The sequence below is a fragment of the Clarias gariepinus genome, chromosome 10, assembly GCF_024256425.1.
Source record: "Clarias gariepinus isolate MV-2021 ecotype Netherlands chromosome 10, CGAR_prim_01v2, whole genome shotgun sequence".
NCBI lineage: Eukaryota > Metazoa > Chordata > Actinopteri > Siluriformes > Clariidae > Clarias > Clarias gariepinus.
Window position 1 is genome coordinate 4,652,147 of NC_071109.1, and position 14,165 is coordinate 4,666,311.

At 43.0% G+C, this 14,165-nt stretch overlaps 1 non-coding gene across 1 annotated transcript; it reads right to left on the bottom strand.

Moving 5' to 3' along the window:
* Positions 1 to 2,556: 2,556 nt before the first annotated feature.
* trnah-gug (transfer RNA histidin (anticodon GUG)) lies at positions 2,557 to 2,628 on the bottom strand. The gene has a single exon. It is a non-coding gene; the product is annotated as a tRNA-His (tRNA).
* Between the last annotated feature and the right edge of the window lie 11,537 nt (positions 2,629 to 14,165).

The following is a 14,165-nucleotide window of genomic DNA, read 5'->3' on the forward strand; positions in this document are numbered from 1 at the left end:
TGTGTCATGCTGACATCCAGCAGCTTCAGCTCATCACAACCTGCACTGAATATCCTGATGAAAGGTTTGTGGGTGGAGCTTCGTATAATCCACCAGATCAAAAGCTTATTACTTTTTTTCTCATCAGTTGACAAATCATTTTGGATTTTAAATTTTTTTTTTCATTTGCCCGGATCTCATATAAAACCTCTTAATTGCATGTGTCCTCTTTTTTATTTATTTATTTATTTTTATTTTTTGCATGAATTATTCACAGTTTGAAATTTGCTGGGGTATGAAGCCAATCATCAACTTTAGGATTCAATGCTTTAAAAAAATTAACTTCAGACTGTTAACAGTAACTCTGCATATTACAAAACTGGATTATTGATTATTTTCTTATAACTACATATTTTGTGGAATTTTTTTTCTTACACACTGTATATAAGACAACCTTTAATTAGAAATCTACATTTGTCACACTGTCATGTTATCTATAAATACAAAACACGTGTATTGTGATGTAATGTAGTTCTGAAGGCACACTAAGCGTATTATTATTATTATTATTATTATTATTATTATTATCAATATTTCTCTATAAGCAGTAATAATAAGCAGGTCTTGACATGATTTAAAGCCACAGCACCGCGCTGTAACCACAGCCCAAAACCAGAGAAACGCTGTACTAGTATCCTCTCCTAATTCATTTTTAACACGGGGTCTATGTGGGTAAAATATTTTCTTTTTTATTTCTTTAGCAGGCCTCTTATGTATGACGTAACACTGTTTTGAGAATTTCCCCCAAAGCAGGTCGTTCTGATTCTCTTCTTAGTCTCCACCTCTTCAGCACTCACACCTTTTAACACTTCACACTTCAGATTTCCTCTACAAACCCAGTCACACAGCACTAGCGCCCCCTAGTGACACAGTATTTGCTGTCCTAAATCCTTTTTACATTTTAGGACCCCTTTAGATTTTGGGTGGGGAAATAAAAATCACCCTGAATCAGGGCTCATTTGCAAAAGAGACTACTGTCTCAATGTGACTACCCTGGTGAAACAAATAAGGTTATTATTTTAATTACTATTCCCAACTCACACACGCAAAAATAAATAAAATAAAATAATGTCCATCATAACAAATAAAGTAAAATAAGTAAGGTGATTTCTAAACTACATTTTTTAATAAGTTTTAATCACAGGGGTTTTATAAGTACTAGAAGTGATTTATAAAAAGCTCTTTAATGCTGAAGGCATTAAGAATAAAAGAATCATAAACTGAGCACAAGTATTAACTTAAATCATAAATAAAGTGGATTTTTTTTAATTTTTTTGCTTTGTTGCGATAGATCAGATTTAGATTATTCAAATCAATTCATTTTCCAACTACTACTATATAAAAAAAAAATATATTAATCCTTTTTAGAATAAGGCTGTGATATAACAAGATTTGGAAAAAGTAATGCGCTGTGAAAACTTTCCGGATGCACTGTAAATGTCAGCAAGAAGAGTTAAACAACAATAACCAACAGGATCAGAAATAAATCAGATTTTATTTGCATTTTGGTATCAGTATCATGAACTACAAAAAAAATTTACTCATGTTAGTATTTAGTCTAAAAATGCAAATGATGTATCCCACAACTTTCTGTATTTATATAAAACAGAATTTCCTTTGTTTTATCTTTCTATTCAGTTCTAGTGCGGTTCTATGAGAGACGTTCAAGTCAAAGCAGGACATTTGATTGCACATTATAGCAGAATACAAGTTAGCTTTAATTCTTTTTATAACCCCCTGCTATACTAATGCACTCATCCCAACGTTTCACTACTGCTTGGATACCATTAAGATTAAAAGTTTTCTAAGTATGCTAGAGCCATGATCGGACTGCCTGCTTCCCATCTGAAACACTGGCCTCCCAAGAAATTATTTAATGACCCAGACATGTGTGGAGGCAGACAGATGTGTCTCTTCCTCATGTCGATTTTCAAGGATCAGGTTCAAGGTTTTACTGCAGGTAAGAGTCTTAACACCGTACTGTGCGTGACGCCTTGTATAAATCTTAATCAGTTTTTTTTTTGTTTTTTTTTTTTTGGGGGGGGGGGGGATCACTATAGCAAATACAGTGTGTTGTATAAAGACACTTAGAAATAACTGAACTCAGACAAGGCTGATCCTGTGTACTGTACACGCCCATCTTTGGCAGACGATGATGAATATTAATGAGTAAATGTAAACACAACGGTCACATAAGGTGTCAAAACAGATTCTTAGCAGATTCCATATAAAGCTTGTGTTTGACATGATGGTTATTTTTTTTAAAGAAAAAAATTATAACGAGGTCTCAGGTACACGTGATCCCAGTGTCATGGTAGGGAGGTTGGGATTAATTAGCAATTTTAAAAATAAATAAATAAATAAATAAATAAATAAATAATTGATAGATGTACCAAGTCCATAAGGGTATAACTAGCCATTTTTATGATGATTATTATTTATTATGTATTTGTGTAGTCTGAATTAATCGTTAAGTATTTAATGTTCCTTTTTGTTAACAGTTCTGATTAAAACACATGCCGTGACCCGGATTCGAACCGGGGTTGCTGCGGCCACAACGCAGAGTACTGACCACTATACGATCACGGCTCGCCACTGCTGAGGCACGAGCGCGGGCCCGCATTACTGTTTGTGTGTCTCTCGATCAATATCCCGCTGACTGATCACGTGATTTATTTTAGTGTTTAAAGGTTTAATGATTTACTCGTCACTCCTCCCGACAAATAGCAAAAAAAAAATCCAATACCAAAATCTGGCAACCTCCGTCAGTCTGCAGGTTGCCAGATTGTGCGTTTCAGTGTTTATGTGAATGAAATAGTTAAAGGATTTAAGCTAAAAAAATCTGCTGATCTTTAATGTAATCAGTGATATTATTAATATTATTATTATTATTATTATTATTATTATTTAGGGTTGAAGCCCACATACATGTCCTTCTGTACGGCAGAACTCTCTAAATTATTAATACAAAGGCATCACATTCTGTAAGATTGATTATCTTACGCCTTGTTTATGCTAAATTGTAAATCTTTTGTCTTTGTCAGACAAATACACTCCCTGTTCGGTAATCATAAAGTGAATTACAAATGAGAAATCGTGAAAAAGTAGATAAAAGGATAAAGATGAAGTTTTGTTTTAAAACTTAAAACTCCAGCGAGTCAAAATTCACTTATACTTATACCACTTCAGCGCTGTTATTTCAGCCAAAGTGAAAATATAAACTAATCCCAGTAAAAATATTCGGTTTATCTTTTCTAATTAATATCTATTGGTGCAGGTGTTTGTTTACATTGAGCAAATAGTGCATTAGTATCTTATTTTAAAATAGATTATTAAATCCGGCACATACCTGTTCATCGCTTTCACTCAACATTTTGATTTTACTCACGATGCAGACAGGTGCGGCCTGGGAGGCCGTAGATCATGAAAACTGGGCCCACTGGTGTAAATAACTGTCACAAGTTCAGAGAAATCACGTAAAATTACAATATTTAAGAATATAAATGTGCATTAGGTATAAAATATTCAGCATACAGTACATGGTGTAAAAATATTACATCCGATTTAAACAAGTAAAGTATGCTTCTACTTTTGTATGTGCTTGAAAAAGTAAACAAAATCGATATACATGAAACAAATAAAATTATATATAAATTAATAGTATATAAAAATAGATATAATGGTACAAGATTTTTTACTTTGCATGGATTTTTTGCTGCAAAAAAGTGACTTGATCAATGGCTTGATCATATGATACAGTCTCACAAAATTCATGGTTGATACTCAGAACAGTAAGTCCCGATAAACGCTCTTGGGCAATTGTGGAACTCAGATATGTTTTAATCACTTTGAACTTTGAAAAGCTTTTTTTCTGCTCTGACTACTGTACATTTTATTTATTTATTTATTTATTTATTTATTTTGTCATTTACATGGTGGACTATTTGCCATCCTGAGCTGCTCGCTGTACAGTTAAATCTCCCGCCGCTGTCAGCTAGCATCCAGATAATGTAGCAACACCCAATGACAGAAAGCACTCACTCTCACAAGCGCACACGCAAAGATGCACATATTTAAGTTCACTCTTTAATTAAGCAACTAGACATACCGCTACCTTTCATATTTCTACACATTTAGCCAGATTAGGATTTGTTTGTTTATTTATGAAGCTATTTTGCTCCGCTAACACATATCTGCTTGCGACCGACGACTGCTGGTGACCGCCGGTTAGTCTAATTAACCATGAAGGAGGTGGACAGTCCTGAAAAATAGCGTTCAGTGTAAAGCTAGTGTACTATGTTGCTATGTAGGATCTACAAGCTATTGTCCCACACACCAAGTAGTGCCCTTGATAAGGCGTGATGTCTCAGCCTGTCAGGTTGAATCCAAAGTGCTATCAGACATTTCCAGAGGTGGAAAGAGTAAATAAATACTAAAGGTAATAAACTTTTGTACTCAAGTACAAGTACCGTTACTTCAGTGAAATTTTACTGAAGTACAAATAAAGTTACCATTATAAAAATCCATTCAAGTTAAAGTAAAAAGAAGCTCATAAAAAATTTACTCAGAGTAAAAGTTACAGAGTTACTTTTTTTAACAGCGGGTGGTGGGATGGGGGATTCTTCTGTAGTTCAAAAAAGACAAGCCTATATAAATCGGAGGAAGGAAAACCTTTGCATAATAAAGCTGTTGTCTTTCTTTTGCTTGAAATCAAAATGGTCACTTAAGTAAGGTGTGAATCTTTGTGCCGGGTAGCCGAGAGACAAAAGAGCTTAGAGCCAAGAATAACGTTCAGCACAAAACCTATAACGCAAAACCCAAAGTTTCTTTGGACTTGTTTTTACATCTCCATTAAGATCCTAATTTAATTGCTGGAGTGCAGAGAAAAAGCTGATTTTGCAGCTGATTAGACTGTGATGATTCAAGTCATTTTTAGTGTTTGGCAGTAATCTGGTTTCCAGAGACACGAGAGTCAAGGCCCTAAGTGTATTGCAGCTGTGAGTGTGTGTGTGTGTGTGTGTGTGTGTGTGTTTATACTGTATACTTAAAAGCACTCTGGCTCAAATGTGGTTAATGAATTAAAAGAACATGATGCAGATAATGAAGCATGCCATTTGACAGACAGTTTTATAGAAAGAGAGTTAATGTATGGTTTGCCACATAAGGCAATGAGAAAAACATACACTGTATGGACAAAAGTATTTGGCCAAACCTGTTTATTATTGTATTCAGATGTTTCAGTCAGGCTCCTTATCCCCAGTGAAAGGCGAACTTAATGCTTCGGTAAACCAAGACATATTGGGCAATGCTATGCTTCCAACTTTGTTCTCCAAGTTTGGGGAAGCTCCTTTTCTGTTCCCACATGACTGTGCCGTAAAAAAAAAGCAAGAACAATAAAGACATGGTTTGAGTTGAAGAGTCACTAATCTAAGCTCATCTAGTAATTAATGGAAGTCTGTCTGGTTCATTCGGTCATTTAATTAATTTTATAAACTGTGCCCAAATCACAGTAAACCTTACTATGTCCCAAACTACTAAAAGTCAGTCTATCAGCATTAAACAGCATGTGCCTCTGTGTCCTCTGGTTCAGAAGACGTGTGAAGGCGGGTGTCGAAGACTCTGTTTGCAGCGTGATGTCTCAGCCTGTCATTTTGAATCTTGTTGCCCAACATATTCTCTGTGGTGATATAATGGACTCTGACTGTATCCTTTAGATCCACAGCAGTACTAGTGCATTGCTCAGGCTGCTTGTCACAAATCATTAACTTTGGTCCTAAACGCAATATCAGATCCTGTGTGCGTATTATATTTATGCAACATCGCACAAGCAAGAGTGAACAACAGCCCGGATGTGATTCGTACATCACAACTATGCCAACATTCAAGTTAAAACAGACAATTACATGCAAATGTGATATTGTTTGTATACACGAGAACATAATAAAGAGCAGCTGACATTTTGAACACAATGTGGCTATAAGGAGCCGGTAAAGGTAAAGGTCTGAAGCCCCCCTGTTAACACACACCAGCAAGGCTCCCATATAAGGACTTTTTTGTTTGTTTTGCTTTGCTTTATTAATGTCATTGACCTATGCTGTGTTACTGCTGATGTTTTTAAATGTTATATTCCTGTAACTTCCCTGTGTTTGCTGACGAATAGATGCTGACTTCATATGAAAACAGAAGTCTCATTTTCTTTATTACATCATGTCAATCCATTCTTCTGTTTTGCTTTCACTTATACAGTATAATTCAGTGTGTGTGTCTGTATCTTGTAGCGGCGTTGTGCCGAGGTGGAGGAGCAATTAATTAATCACTTACTTTCCCCGGAACGCCACAACAAGCTCATACGACCAGCCGTCAACAAGAGCCAGCAGGTGACCATCAGCCTTTAGGTATCTCTAGCGCAGCTCATCAGTGTGGTAAGACACACACATACTGTAAAGCATACACAAAGTTTATTTACTCTTACATGTACACACATATAACTTTTTGTTATCCGCTTTCAGAATAAAAATGAACAGATTATGACCACCAACTGCTGGCACTCCCAGGTAACTTTAATAAAACTTCTTCATAATATTCAATATTTCTTATATTTCTCCACAACAGTCACTTTCGTCTGTTGCTTGTACTTCCAGAGTAATAAGACTAGCTCAGTTTTAGAGATGTGACGTTTGTTTCAGGTGTGGAATGATTACAGATTAATGTGGAACCCAGACGAGTATAAAGGGGTCATGAAAGTTCATCTTCCCTCACAACACATCTGGCTGTCGGACATCATCCTGTCATGCACCCTCGGAATGCGACCGGCACTAGGAACCGGAAGTGAAGCGGTCGCGAACCAGGAAGTATAAAAGGAGTAAACAAACCATAGCATCTTGCTCAGTCATTGAGTTCAGCCCATGTCGGTTCTGGCTTTCCATCCATCGATTCGTGAGTACTCACTTTATTGGGTTTTGCTTTCTGATTCTGAGTGTGTGTTTATAGGACGCGGGTTAAATTTGTGTTTTTCCCTTGCTCCCCTTTTGTGAGAGTCCTTAAACTAAATCGCGTGGTTATCCTGCCTATTTGCTTTCATCCGCGTTTGAGTTCACCATCCACGCTACATTGGGCTAATCGCTAAAGCTAAGTCATCTGGTCGCCCAGGTTAGTTCACCCTGACAGAATGACTGAGCCTAAAGCAGTGAACCCAGCGGATTACGCGCACCTCTGCGACGTGGTTGACCAGCATGCCGGGCTAATCAATAAGCTAACCGGGGAGATTGCTACTCTGCGCCAGGGCCTCCAAGACGTCGCGGCCTTGCGCCGCGAGGTGGCGGAGCTCAGGCAGGAGAACGCGGATCTCCGGGCGGCTGTTGCTAGCGCGGCGAGCCGGCCTCCCGCCGCGGCGGTCGCGGCGCCGCATCACCCCCCCCCCCCCCCTTTCTTCTGATGTTTTTCTCTCACTACCAGAGAAATGGAATGGCACGGACGGGAAGTGTAGTGTGGGTTACTAACAGCGCTCGATCTGGTGTTTGAGTTTAATTCTACCAAATACTCCACCGATCGGCTACGCATTGCTCTCCTCGTCTCATTGCTATCTGGCCAGGCAGCAGAGTGGGCCACGGCAGTACTGAAATCAGACTCGGACACCGCCCATTCATACAACGAGTTTACACGTCAACTCAGACTCACCTTTGAACACCCTGCGGGCGAGGTGGAGACCGACACCAAGCTGTATCACCTGCGGCAGGGTGGATTGTCCGTGAGTCGCTACACCGCGGAGTTTAGGACCCTCACCGTGCAGACATCTTGGGGAGACGATGCGCTCCGGACATCCTATTACGAGGGGCTGGCGTCACGTATAAAAGACGAGCTTGCCGGACGAGAGCTTCCAGCCACGTTGGAGGGACTGATACAACTGGCCCTCCGCATCGATCAACGTCTCCTCTCTCGTCCGAAGCCAGCCCCGAGGACCCTGCCGCCTGCTCCCACCTATCACCGTTCTGCACCCTCACCGCCGACCACTTTCACCACCGCCACTACTGGACCTGTCGGATCTCCACCTCCTGCCGTGGTTGACACCGGAGCCGGGGAACCCATGCAATTAGGATGCGCCTCCCTGACCGCCACCGAACGTGAGCGCCGGTATCAAGAGGGGTTGTGTGCTTACTGTGGGTCCGCGGCACACCACCGAGCGATCTGTCCTGTTCGTCCGGGAAATGCCCAGCCCCGGTGAGGCTGAGGAGAGACTCACTGGGCCCCCTCCATATCTCCACCACGACCGACACCACCACCTCTCGACTTAAGGTTCAGGTAATCCTCCAATTTGGCCACAAACGAGTCAGAAGTACTGTGTTCATCGACTCCGGGGCAGCAGGTAACTTCATTGACTTTTCTTATGCCAAAAAATGGGGTGTAAAATTTGAGGCGTTATCCCAGCCCGTTCGGATCACATCTGTCGACGGTCGCCCCCTATCCACCAGTCCAATCACTTCCCAGACGGAACCTATCATTCTCTCCATTGATCAACACCAAGAACAACTCCGTTTCCACGTCACCTCCCTTTCCTCACCTCCCATCATTCTCGGACACCCCTGGCTGCAACAACATGACCCTCTCATCTCCTGGAAACAACATCGGGTTCTACAGTGGGGCGCGACCTGCACCGAACTATGCCTAAGGGCGACGGCTGGGACGTGCTCTCGGGAGTCCGAGGCCCCCGACGTCGACACCAACGCCATCCCCGAGGCATATCGGGACTTAGCCGAGGTCTTCTGTAAGAAGAGAGCTACTCACCTTTCTCCACGTCGCCTGTACGACCTCGCCATTGACCCCCAACCTGGCACGATTCCACCCCGCGGCCATCTCTACTCGCTGACACCCACAGAGACGCAGGCGATGGAGGAGTATGTCACCAACGCTCTTCGCCAAGGTACGATCAGGCCCTCCTCCTCACCTGCCGCCGCGGGGTTTTTCTTCGTGAAGAAGAAGGGAGGCGAACTTCGCCCATGTGTCGACTATCGGGGGCTAAACAACATAACCATTAAAAACCGACATCCACTGCCTCTTACCAACTCAGCCCTGGACGCCCTCTCTGGTGCCACCATCTTTACCAAGTTGGACCTCCGGAGCGCCTACAACTTGGTGCGCATCAGAGAGGGCGATGAGTGGAAGACGGCCTTCATCACTCCAACTGGACACTACGAGAGTCTCGTTATCCCTTTTGGACTATGTAATGCCCCCGCCGCATTTCAACATCTGATTAACGACGTTCTCCGTGACATGCTTGGCCGGTGGGCATTCGCCTATCTTGACGACATCCTCATTTACTCACGCACCGCTGAAGAACATACCCAGCACGTCAGGGCGGTTCTAAAGAGACTACTCGCCCACCAACTGTACTTTAAGTTGGAAAAGTGCGCCTTTCACGAGCGCTCCACCACGTTCCTGGGTTTTGTCATCTCGTCCCAGGGTATGGCCATGGACCCGCAGAAGCTGGAGGTTGTGCGTCATTGGCCCCTACCCAAGACCCTTAAGCAACTCCAACGGTTTCTCGGGTTTGCGAATTTCTATCGTCGCTTTATCCGGGACTACAGTACAGTTGCTGCCCCCCTAACCGCTCTGACTCGGCCCTCATCTCTCCCTTTCCACTTCAACCCTACTGCTATCACCGCCTTCAAAAATCTCTGCCACCGTTTCTCGAAAAAAAATCTGCCACCGTTTCTTCTCCAAAAAATTTGACTCCACTCAGCAGCGATACGGGGTAGGGGACCGCGAGCTGCTGGCCATAAAGTGGGCTTTGGAGGAAGGGCGTCACTGGCTCCAGGGCGCCAGGGAGCCTTTCATTATCTGGACAGACCATCAAAACCTCATCTCCATCAGAAATCTAAAACAGTTGAACCCACGACAGGCGCGGTGGGCATTGTTTTTCGAGAACTATGACTTCCACCTCTCCTACCGCCCGGGGTCCAAGAACACCAAGGCAGACGCTCTCTCCCGGTAAAAGACTCTACGTGCCCGGGACCATGAGATCTGAGGTTTTACAATGGGGTCACTCATCTCCCATATCTGGACACCCGGGCACGAGACGGACCCGTCTCTTCATCGAACGAGACTTCTGGTGGCCATCTCTCGCGAAGGACGCAAAGAGTTCGTTCAGGCGTGCCCAGTGTGCGCCAGGGCCAAGGACCCAAATCAACCTACATCGGGAGACCTTCAACCGCTTCCGGTTCCCCGGAGGCCCTGGACGCACATTGCCGTCGACTTTGTCGTGGGCCTGCCGGTCTCCGAAGGAAAAGACGTCATAATGACCATCGTCGATCGGTTCTCTAAGGCCGTGCACCCGGTGGCTCTCGCTGGACACCCGTCAGACAAAAGGACAGCTGAGCTGATACTAGAGCATGTAGTCCGCCTGCATGGGTTCCCCAAGGACATCGTCTCGGACAGAGGGCCCCAGTTTACTGCCAAATTCTGGAAAGCCTTCTGCCGTCTGATCGACTCCACTTGCAGCCCTTCATCCGGATATCACCCACAAACTAACGGTCAGACGGAGCGGACCAACCAGCAACTGGAGGGCTACCTGAGATGCTTTGTCGCCGATCGTCAGCGCTCCTGGGCTCGCTACCTCATCTGGGCAGAACTATCCCACAATCTTCACACCTCCTCAGCCACGAAGTTCAGCCCATTTGAGGTATGCTACGGCTTTCAACCCTCTATGTTCAACCACCCCGAACCGTAGGTTGATGTGCCGTCAGCCCAACAGTTGGTCCGCCCGTGTCGGCGACTGTGGAACCAGGCCAACAGATCCATCCGGCAGGCCAACACCCGCTACATCACCCAGCATCGCCGTCGACACCCCCCGGGACGATTGTACCACGTAGGTGACAGGGTATGGCTTTCTACAAAAAATCTTCATCTTCGCACCGAATCACGCAAACTCTCCCCTAGGTTCATTGGTCCATACCGCATCACTCTACGGATAAACCCCGTCACCTACCGGCTCCAGCTGCCTGCGGCGCTCCGGCTCCATCCAGTATTCCACATCTCTCAGCTGAAACACTTCACCACATCTCCTATGATTCCACCCACCCCCCCTGCTCCTCCTCCCCGGATCATCGACGGGGGTCCCGCCTACACGGTACGCCGGATCCTTGACTCGCGTGGAGCGGTCTTGGATTCCGGCCCGTTTCATTCTCGACCAGGAACTAACCCCAGACTACCGTCGTCGGGTATCCTCCACCTCAAGACCGTCTGGAGCCGGTCCTGGACAGGGGGGTACTGTCATGCACACTCGGAACGCGACCGGCACTAGGACCCGGAAGTGAAACGGTCGCGAACCAGGAAGTATAAAAGGAGTAAACAAACCATAGCATCTTGCTCAGTCATTGAGTTCAGCCCATGTCGGTTCTGGCTTTCCATCCATCGATTCGTTAGTACTCACTTTATTGGATTTTGCTTTCTGATTCTGAGTATGTGTTTATAGGACGTGGGTTAAATTTGTGTTTTTCCCTCGCTCCCCTTTTGTGAGAGTCCTTAAACTAAATCGCGTGGTTATCCTGCCTATTCGCTTTCATCCGCGTTTGGGTTCACCATCCACGCTACATTGGGCTAATCGCTAAAGCTAAGTCATCTGGTCGCCCAGGTTAGTTCACCCTGACACATCCTCTACAATAAGTGAGCGTTTTCAAGTCAACACAGGTTTAGAGTTCAGCACCATCAGAAAATGTTATTAGATTTATTTGTGTTGACTGTTTCCTTTCCTTAGAATTCTTTATGTCTTTTCTTTTCAACATGCAGGGTTTTGGGGGTCTTAACATGCTCGAAACAGCAGCTCAGGATTTTTGTTAGATTAATTTGAATCCCCTGATTAAATAATTAATTTTTCCCCCTTTTTTTAACAAATGCAGTAGCCTCAGTGCTGTGGCTTGAGAAGCTAAAGTTGAATAGGCTCTGAATAGCAGCGAGAGTGTTTTGGGGCGCTCAGTGATCTCTGGAGAGATTAGGCATGCATTAGTGAGATTCGACAAGCAGGAAAACCTTACCTAGTTTCCATTCTAAAACCTGCTGCCTCAGCGGCTTTAATGTCAGCTTAATTTACAGTAAAGTCTGAAAATCTGAATTTTATATTTATCTTCTAAACCTTCTACTTCTTCTTCTTTACCTGTCTTAAATGAATGTTTATCTAAAATTAAAGCTTGGCTCTCAGATAATTTCCTTAAACTTAATAGTAACAAAACCGAAGTTTTAATTGTAGGTACTAAATCAACTTTGGCTAAATCTGATTGTCTTTCTTTAGTTATTGACGATACTGAAATTTACCCATCTCAACAGGTCAGGAGTCTGGGTGTCATTCTGGACAGCACACTCTCTTTTGAAGCTCATGTTAAAAACATTACACGTGCCGCATATTTTCATTTGCATAATATTATCCGTCTTCATCCTTCTCTTACTAAGAGCAGTACAGCAATTTTAATTCATGCGCTGGTCACTTCACGAATTGATTACTGTAATGCTCTTCTTTCTGGTCTTCCTACGAAACTTCTCCGCAAACTTCAACTGGTCCAAAATTCAGCCACTTGCGTCTTGTTTGGGACTCCTCTACACGAGCACATCACTCCAATTCTAAAGCAATTACACTGGCTCCCAGTTAAGTACCGTATTGATTTTAAAATTTAGCTTCTTACATTTAAGGCTCTACATACAGTAGTTTGGCTCCTCCGTATCTCACCAATCTTCTAAATATTTACACTCCTTCTCGTTTACTTAGATAGATGCACTATACTTCTCTTGTGCCGCCGCTCATTCGTTTAAGTACAATGGGAGCGAGAACTTTTAGTTTTGTGGCACCTCGGTTGTGCAACTCGCTCCCCGCCAACATACGGAACAGTGACAGTCTTCATATTTTTAAATCCCGTCTTAAAACTTATTTTTTTACTCAGGCTTACGTGTGAATTGCAGCTCTGTTTTTTATTTTGATGTGTGATAGATGTATTTATGTTGTAAATTTTATAATGTGATTTTTATATTGTTACTATTTTATTGGATGTTTTGCTGTAAGGTGTCCTTGGGTGTTTAGAAAGGCGCCTTTAAATAAAATGCATTATTATTATTATTATTATTAGTGCAGACGGGACTTATAAGGTTTCTTTCTACTCCAACGCTGTCGTGTCCAGCAATGGTGAGGTTGCTTGGTTGCCCCCAGCCATCTATAAAAGCGCCTATAAGATCTAGGTGCGTGTCGTTCCATTCGACCAGCAGAACTGCACACTGAAGTTCCACTCAAGGACGTGCGACCACACCGAAAACGATCGAGAATTGGTCCTGCTGTCCAATTTCTCAAGCCGCAATGAGTTCAAACCCAGTGGTAAGTGGACATCGTGTCACTTCCTGGTTGCAAAAACAAAGGATGACCTCACCTACCTGGTTATCACTTGCTGTTAGACGGATTCTATATTCTTTGAGGTTGAAGACTACAAAACCCTGAGCTGAAGGGGCAGAGAAGGGAAGGACAACACAGAGATCCGGAAACGGGTAAAGGCCTTTATTTCTCACGTATACATTACTGCACGGTGCATTCTTGCTTCAAATATCCCAGCTGGGATCAGAGCGCAGGGTCAGCCATAATACAGCACCCTTGGGATATATAGGATTAAGGGCTCAATAACAGCAACCTGGAGTAACTAGAGCTGACGACCTTTGATGACTGAGCTAAGCTACCCCTGCCCTGTATTATTATTATTATTATTATTATTATTATATTATTTGTTGTTTATATTTGAGAGTTATTTACTTTTTATTTATTTATTTACTTATTTTTTTATATTTTTACTTTTATTTTTTATTTTATATTTGGATCAAGACCAAAAGTATGTGGACACATCACCACATGTTGTCTTCAAACATTCCATGCTGTTAGAATTACTCCACTCTTCTTCTTTAAAGGAAGAAGTAGCGTGGAGGAAGTCTTTTGTAGAGCTCTTATAGGGAAATATTTCTTTATAGGATCATACTTAAGGTGGCATGGTGGCTTTGTACAATTAAGGTCAAGGGTTCGAGTTTCGTGTCTGTGTGCATGTTTTCCCTGTGCTTGGTGGGTTTCCTCCAAATACTCTGGTTTCCTCTCATAGTCCAAAGACATGCAG